Source organism: Alexandromys fortis, unplaced genomic scaffold (genome assembly GCF_014885135.2).
Source record: "Alexandromys fortis isolate MF-2015 unplaced genomic scaffold, M_Fortis_MF-2015_v1.1 scaffold_58, whole genome shotgun sequence".
NCBI lineage: Eukaryota > Metazoa > Chordata > Mammalia > Rodentia > Cricetidae > Alexandromys > Alexandromys fortis.
The window spans coordinates 8510176-8519275 of NW_026067940.1; positions in this window are offsets into that span (position 1 = coordinate 8510176).

Here is a 9100-nt window from a genome sequence, read left to right on the forward strand (position 1 = left end):
AATGCTTGCAGAAGCACAGGGATTTGAGACTTTCATAGAAAACTGGTAAAATAATTGTGTTTTGGAAGTAATATTTGTTTCACAAAATATATGGTGGATTGGGTTTTTCAGCTGTCTAGGTTTCCAGCTAACAATATGAAATTTGGATAATTAAGGGAAATGAGAACCAAGTAGGTAAATAGTAGAGCTGACAGTTTAAGGTTGGAGACAAATTTACAGCTGCAATAAATGCCTGGTTGAGTGTTTTCTTAGAGGATATTGAGGTGTGACTGCCTGGTGCTGAGCCCAGGCAGAAGCACAACATTTCAGTGTGGGACACCACATCGACGCTGATGTGGTAGGGAACATGGCTCTCTTTTCCCAGGTGATGGGCAGAGTGGCTCAGTTCCACAGCCAATTCCATCCAACCACTCACTCCCTGAAAGTCAGGTCTACATTCTCAATGGTAAAGATAGGAGCATGCTGAGAAGTATTCTCCATACCAAATTAAATGAACGTCTCATTTGTCATGGGATAAATAGAGATACAAAGTGTAACTGATAAAAATCATTTATCATCTGCTTTCCTATAGGAAACTCAACACCTCATATTTCTGGAGGGAGAAGCATGTTTTCCTATGGTTCCTTTTGATTATATACAATATATACCAGTCTTGTGCCATTTGCTATCTATTTTATAATTTATCTTCATTACAATGGTTCTCACTAATTAGTCACTTCCTCGCCCTGTAGTCATTCAAGCATTGTGTTTTGGATTGCTATAGATAGAACACGTTGTAGAACTATGGTCTGGACTTGCTATTTCCTCCATTTTAACAAAGCAGAGCTTTAATGCGGAATCTGGCTGATGTGCTACATGGCACAGAATTTAGAAGACACATCTATCCTTCATTTGAAAATGAAAATCCAGACTTGCTAATAATGTCACAATGCTTTGGCAGTCTGGACTGGCGAGAAAACAGAAGTCATTTCTATCTTCAACTTGGCAGTGATGTTATTCCTGACTCAGAAGAAACATTCTGATGAGAGCCTTTCTATTTTGAACTCAGGGAATGACTTGGGTATAAAAATAAACTCAAAGAACTGTGGCATTACATTTTTTATTTCTGATCCACATGGAGCAATTTACAATAAGATGTGTAAAACTCCACGTGAGAAAAATCAGTACATGTACAGTAGCCCATTGTGTTCATGCATTCTGCTCATAGTCTATGAAGTATCATACGTTTGTCATCCTTAATTTAGTGTGGTTGTTACTAAACATTTTAATGAAACAGCTGTCTATACTTTACCATACCAAGAGCTCCACTATCGTCTATGGAAGGTGTAACTGAAACTGTTATATCTACCTCCCATCCTACACTGACCCCCTGAATAACAATAAATATATGGATGATGATTAATAAGCAATACACAAACACCACCAGTGAGATTCTGAAGATGTAGTATGAAAAGTCTGAGGAGAAGTTTCCATGGCTGGTTGCCTCATGTGATTGCTTCCAAATGCAACACTCCCAGAATCATCTCTGCCATGGTTAAAGGATTAACCATGAAACTCTGTCCTAATCCCTCCCCCCCCCACTTCCTTCAAAATAAAACCTCTGAACTGGATACATATAGTACTTAATGTACCACATTGTACTTGATCTGTCCATGGCTTTCCCCAATCTCTAATAAGTCTGCAAAGCTTCTCCCATCCCCCCGGAGTGTTTTCACTGCCAATTCCAGACCTTCCATCAAAGACAACTCAAACACGCTGTCTGTCAGCTTCTCACAGCCAGAATGGCTGGATTCAGAAACTTCTTTTGGTGTTCTTAAAATATGGTCACTTGTGTCTGTCATAGAGGTCATCGTGTTTTGAAAATGGTCTTAACCTCCTTGGTGACAGTACTTACCAAAGGGCTCTCTCCATACAGGGATAATTTCACTTGCCTGTAGTGCACATGGGCTCTCTAAAACTTACCTCTTGGTTGAAAGGGAATAATGAAAATAGTATAGTTCATAGATCTAATCTACGGTGGAAGTAGAAAAGGACAAGATCTCCAGAGCAAATTGGGAGTATGGGGACCATGGAAGAGAGTTGAAGGGGAGGAGAGAGGATGGAAGAGGAGCAGAGAAAAATGTATAGCTTAATAAAAAAAAATACAGGACTCATAACCTTAAAAAGAAGAAGGAAAATAGTATAGTTAAAATGACATAAATCAGTCAATTGCTTCTGGGAAATAAAAAATAAAAATCAAAACTATCATGGTCAAAAGCAGTGCAGCTTTCCCCAGAGCCTGTGAAGAGATAACTGATTGTGATAAAATAATGCAACTGGACTCTGCAGACTCCTGTTGTCTGCCTGTGTATTATGTGCCTAGATCTGAACATCCCACCCTATCTAATCTTCAATTCACAAATACCCCGCTCAGTGTGCAGTGAAATCACAGCTCCTCACAAGCACTGTCTACTTTAATATTGTCTGAGTCCATCATATATTTAGTAATTACTGGGAATTGTGAGGGGCGACCTCATTTTAATGTTACAGAAACTCAAACACATATTGAACATCAGGTTTTCCAGTCGAAAACAAGCCATTTGATGAACTGGACTGAGTCCTTTCAAAATTCTTTTCATTGAATACCTAGACATTTTTGATTTTATGCTATTCCAGAGCTTTGTTCTGAGATAAAATTAAATTATATGTCTTTGCCTTTGGGGTGCTTGTTTCCAACATTTGTGAATTTGGCATGGAAAGGGGATACTTTTCCCACTTTCAATGTATTATACTTTTTGCAAACTTCACTTGAAGTATGCATATCTTAAGATGATTTCCTTCTACCCGGTGAAAGGGAGACGCTTCTGGCACATGCGAACTCCAAGGATGTTTCTTCCTGCCGAGCACTCGTGGTTCTTTCCCAGTTTGGAGGAGCTTGTTTAATGGCCAGTATCTAGGGAAAGGCCCAGAGAAATCCTCTGAGGATGATTAGAGCTTTCTTTCTACTGAGGACTTTATTTATTTATTTATTAAAGATTTCTGCCTCCTCCCCGCCACTGCCTCCCATTTCCCTCCCCCTGCCCCAATCAACTCCCCCTCCCTCATCAGCCCAAAGAGCAGTCAGGGTTCTCTGCCCTGTGGGAAGTCCAAGGAGCTCCCACCTCCTTCCAGGTCTAGTAAGGTGAGCATCCAAACAGCCTAGGCTCCCACAAAGCCAGTACATGCAGTAGGACCAAAACCCAGTGCCATTGTTCTTGACTTCTCAGCAGTTCTACTGAGGACTTTTATCCGTACTCTGGTGTCTCACACATTTTGGTGTGTTTGTTTCTCTGTCCTTCAGACTTGGTCTCGTCAACTGAGAAAATGACCGAGGTCCTTTGAGATTCCTCCTCTGGAGCAGTTAGTAATTGTGTGTGTCACCTTGACTAGTCTAAAGCATACCTTGTAATCGTTTCTTGGAAATGCCTATAAAGGGTCTCATGGTGGACCAGCACTGGAATCAGCACAGTGAATAGAGAGCCTTCACAAACAAAGGCAGGAATAACTGAATTAGTTGAAGGAAAATGGAACAAGAAATGCAGAAAGAGTCTTTGTTGCCTCTTCTTGAACTGGGGCATCTCTGTTTTCCTGCCTTAGACATCTGAGCTCCGGCTTCATGGATCTGTGAACTGCAGAGCTCATGACAGCTGCTTTTCTGGTTCTCAGACCTCCAGACTCACAACGAGACTCTGGTTATTAATCAACACAGTTCTCGGGTCTTCCAGCTCAGAGATTACCCTACTGGATCTTGACCCCTGTTCTCTGGGATTTGGACCTAGACAATTTACCATCAGCTTTTCTTTTTCTCCACCTTTCAAATGGAAGGTGTAAATATTTTTGACTTTTATAACCACATGAACTAATTGCCATAATAAACCAAATCATTAAAATTTACCTATGTAAATTCATTTTCTGTACTTACCATCTATCTATTATCTGCCTACCTACCTACCTACCTACCTACCTATCTATTTATCATCTATACTCATCCATCCATTAGGTGTGTTTCTCTGCAGAACTCTAATGGACCCTCCCTGCAACCTTACCTGACAACGCTGCAGTGCTAGACTGTGGCTCTTAAGGGTCTTAGCCTGTTTCTTTATTCTATGTCAGAGATAAAAGCTGAAGATGGTTGATTCATGTGTTTTGTTTTTAAATTATTTTAGGTAAGGAAAAAATTATTTCTCATTATTATTTAAAAACAAATTCTGACCTTTGGTCACTTTGCATCCATTCACATTTGGGTCAATGACCTTGGCCGCAATTGGGACATCTTTATCTCTACCCTTCCGAGGCTCAGGCACCACTGAGGAGAAATAAGGAAGAAAGACTCTATATGCCACAGGCTATGGAAAACTTGAGTGAAACCCTGTCATTTGAACATGACCAGCCATGCACGCACGCACACACACACTCCACAGCAGCTGTGCTTGTCTGCACACGATAAAGCCAGTCAGCGCGAGAGCGTGGAGAAGAAGGTGGTTTATCAGTTCCCTAACTAAGGAGCTAGGAACAGCTGCTGGGTTCTGAAGGAAGAAGAGTCAATTTTCTTTAAGGATGTGGTTCTGAGTAGATCAACAGTGCCACAGTTTGGGGAAATGGAGCCTACAATGAGAAGATGGGAGAATGCTAAGAAGTGACTAATGAGCTTACAGCAGCTATGACCGCAGACACAAGACCTGGACAAGATCAAGCCAGACAAAATACCAGCATGGATGGAGGAGGGGCTCACAAAGCCCCACCCCTAGCAGAGAAGCTGTGGATGGTTGATGTTTGCTGGAGGAAGGGAGGGTCAATTTTCTTCAGGGATGCAGTAAGAGTCATCTATCTCCTTCCACAACACAGGGTTAGTATCTCTTGAACCTGAAGTCCTAATACATATTTTGATCCCTTAGAGGTCATTACTACAGCTTCTTTGAAGGTTTCTTTAATCCACACTCCTCGTTTCTGACAAGTTATCCCCTGAACATTAGAGGACCTGTGCATATGGGAAGAGAAAGAAGTTGCTTAAAGAAGAATGGGAATGAGGCATTGCCAAACACAAGGAAGCTCTAATGTTCAGTTCAAGAGCTTCTTCCTGGCCAGGGTTTTAATACTTGCTTTTAGTATGGTCTTTGTTAAGTTTTATATTGTGATGAAGAGACACCATGACACAGCAACTGTTATGAAAGAAAGTATTTAATTAGAACTTGTTTACAATTTCAGAGGTTTAGTCCATTGTCATCATGGCGGGAAGGATGGCGGCACATGTTGCCATAGGCCAACATGGCTGACATGGTGCTGGAGAAGGAACTAAGAGTTCTACATCCAGATTGACAGGCAGCAGGAAGAGAGACATACACTGGTCCTGACTTAAGCATTTGTAACTCCAAAGCCCACCCCCAGTGACACAGGTCCTTTAAGGCTACACCCACTGCATCAAGACTATTCCTCCTAAAGCCATTCCCTAAACATTCAAATATATACGCCTATGTGGGCCATTCTTAATCAGATCACCACAGGTCTGGTACCCGTATTGTTTGTTTTAATTGTATCTAACTGGAGACAGGGTGATACCAAGGTAAAAGTTGTAAACAGCACTCACCAGTCTTCCAGTTCCATACCAACACCCTCCTAGGCATCAGTGACCTTGGTTAGTAACTGCATCTTTTGTGATTAGCAATGCTGGTGAAATTTGATTGAAAAGTTGAACATTTTTCCTGGGACAGATTCTAACTCGGCCAAAGCAAATGAGGACAATTGTCTAGAGGGTTTGAAAGTCTCTGGCTCTGAAGAGAAGCTGGCCAGGATTTAAAAAAAAAACTGTTATTACAAGCTTGGGATCTAAGAGCCCTAAAGTGTCGATGATTTATTTTGCTTAAATTTTAGCTACCACAACCTCCTTACCTACTGTCTCCCCAATATTCCACATTTTCCTGTTTGGCCATTTTACTTACGAGGCATCTGCCAAGATTTCCAGTGGTGGAGCTCGGGACAAACCTGGCAGTAGAGTCTGGGTCAGTCCCTCCACTATGGTTTGAATAGAAAATGCTGTCATCTACCACACGGCTTCAATAGATAAGGACTGAGCTAAGACAAGGCACGTGAGTCAGAGCTAGAGTCCAAGATTTGACAAACTGTGTTCCTCTGTGAATTCAACACAAGTCCTAAAAATGAGGGCTGAAGAATTCAGGGATGACGAAGAAGGGAGAGAAAACCAATAATAAATTGAGCAAGTTTAGGTGGACACTGTATGGGATTAGTGGATACAGCTAGATTTTAGAGGCTATGCAATTATTACCAGATTAATTAACCCTAAATAAAAAAAAAAACTGTATTCACATGAAACAAGGAACAAACAGACTAGTTTTTTTTTTTTTTTAAAAAAAAGCTTACAGGCTGCATTCTTAGTTAAACCTTCTGTTGCCAGAACAAGACAATACTCACACCCTAGACCAAAACATTCTATAGGCAAACCACTGTAGTGATAAGGCAAGTAGGCCTGCTTTTCGTCCAGGCCGGCTCCCACATGGTTAGCTTTAAACCTGAAATAACAACACACAAACTGTATTCATTTAAACACTGTTTGGCCCATTAGCTCTAGCCTCTTATTGGCTAATTTTCACATCTTGCTTTAACCCATATTTAGTAATCTGTGTAGCACCATGAGGTGGTGGCTTACCGGGAAAGATCCTAACCTGCATCCATCTTGGGCCGGATAATCATGGCTTCTACTTCACTGCCTACTTCATCCCAGCATTCTATTCTGTCTTCCCCGCCTACCTATGTTCTGGCCTATCCGGCCAACCAGTTTTCTTTATTAATTAACCAATGAAAACAACAGATAGAAGACCCACCTACATCAAACCCTTCCCTGGGTGGAATCCATAATTATCTCCCTAGGGGAGTAGGAACATAGTTCCTTAGACTTTTGTTTGAGGTAGAAGCAGATCTATTTCTTAAAACCTGAAATACCAGGTATGGCTATTAGCCACCTGTTTCTTAACTGTTAATAATATCCTTGAGAGAGCAGAACTCTCTGACCTAAATCAGGGTGGAATGGAGTCTTGACCTTTGTCTGAGGTAGAAACAGATCTACTTCTTAAATCTGAAATACCAGGTCTGGATATTAGCCATCTCTGCTATCTGAGCTGTTGACAATAACCTTGAAGGCACAGAAGTTCCAACTCTCTGACCTTAGTCAAGGTGGCACAGACCCATGCTTACAGGTCCTGTCACAAATGTCCCTAGCCTTTGACACTGTCAGGATGGAACTTCTGCTCCTGTTATTCACTCCTTTCCCCTCCACATGACAAACACATTCAGATTTCAAATCCCTGAGAATGTCTCTAAATCCAACCCATCTGTCACTGTTCTCTTGCTGTAAAGAGAGACACCATGACCAAAGAAACTCTTGTAAAGAAAGTATTTAATTCAGGGCTTGCTTACAGTTTAAGAATCAGTCCATTATCATCATAGAAGGGAACATGGTGGCAAGCAAGCAGCCATGGTGCTGGAGAAGAAGCAGAGAGTTCTACATCCTGTTCCACAGGCATAGAGAGAAGGTAACACTAGCTATGGATTCTACTTTTGAAACCTGAAAGCCCACCCTCCCAGTGACACACTCCCTCCAACAAGGCCAAGGCTATACCTCCCAAACCTTCTAATCACACCAGAGTTCTATTCTTTTGTGACTGAGCCTGTGGGACCATTCTTATACAATTTATCACACCATCCTTTGGGGTATTTACAGAACTGCACGTAAGGAACAGACATAGCAAAGCCACAGTTCCTAACTAACCTCAACATGGCAGACTTTTCCATACTTTGTCTCGAGCTCCTGCAGTCACTGTCAAAAGGAGACTTCATCATGACTATCGTGTAGGTGGAAGAGATGTGTGTTTTGTTCCAATGTCAGTGAGAAAGTAAGAACAGACATCATGAGCTGGCGCCTATGATCACTGCATCACCCCATCTTAGCAGCCCCTAAGAGGGCAGATCTCCTCTTAACTCCCGAGTGATCTCAACCTGAGGGTACACAGCTAAAGGTTATGCTTTTCCTCAACTACTTTGTGGACACACTTCATACTTTCCCTTTCCCTACTCACCTCAACCAGAGCCTATGAATCTGGAAAGTGGAAGTGAGATCTTAGCGTTCCACTGTGTCTTCTATAAACCCAGCACCAGACAGTGTTCATTAAGTCAGGGTATGAAGAAACTACTCATACAGAAAACAAAAATAAATTGTTCAGTGGTAGGCGTCTGGTCCAGCTCATTGAAACTAAAAACTAAGAGACCATGGGCTTCCTTCTTAGCATTTCAAAAATGGGATAAAAGGGAGTTGTTAAATAATACATATCAGAAACATTTGCATTGACAATGTCAAGAAATACCATCTAAAATATAATTCACAGGGAAAAACAATTCACATGTCTAGATCCTGACAGTAGAGAATAGCTGATAAGGATGAGAGACATTTATAGCTTTTGGAATGCAGCCTAAAATCATACAGTGGTTTTTAAATTAGTTTCTGACCTTCAACAGGAAAAGTCCACACTTTTTCAAAACAAATATCAAGTACAATTATGGTGGGAATTAATAAATATACTCCATATAAGACAGATGAGGTGTGATACAATTTCCCCCATCTCTCCTGTGAGAGGGATTTGCATGCTTTGGTTTTCATTGTGTTCCAGGTTTCCCCTTCCTTTCTACCTCCTCCACCCATCACCAGTGTATTAAATTAGAGGGAATGGGCACATACTTAATTTTGTGTACAAACAATTTATTGGTAGCTATTCCCAGAGAGCACACTGGAAAAAATCCTTTTGATATTTGGCCATTGGTCAGCCATTCAATCACAGAATCTTAATTTTATTTTAACTTACCAATATTTTAAATCTCTCTTGTTGAAGAAAATTGTATTAATAAATATAAATTATACAAAATAGCTTTCTTTTCTTATTATTATATCAATTGTATACAGTAAGGGAGGGCATTATGATACTTTCAGGTATACATTGCTCATTACCTCCCTTGCCTTATTGATCACTTTCTCTCATCAAATTGTCCTCTTCTATTTCAACTTTCTTTTTTTTTTCCA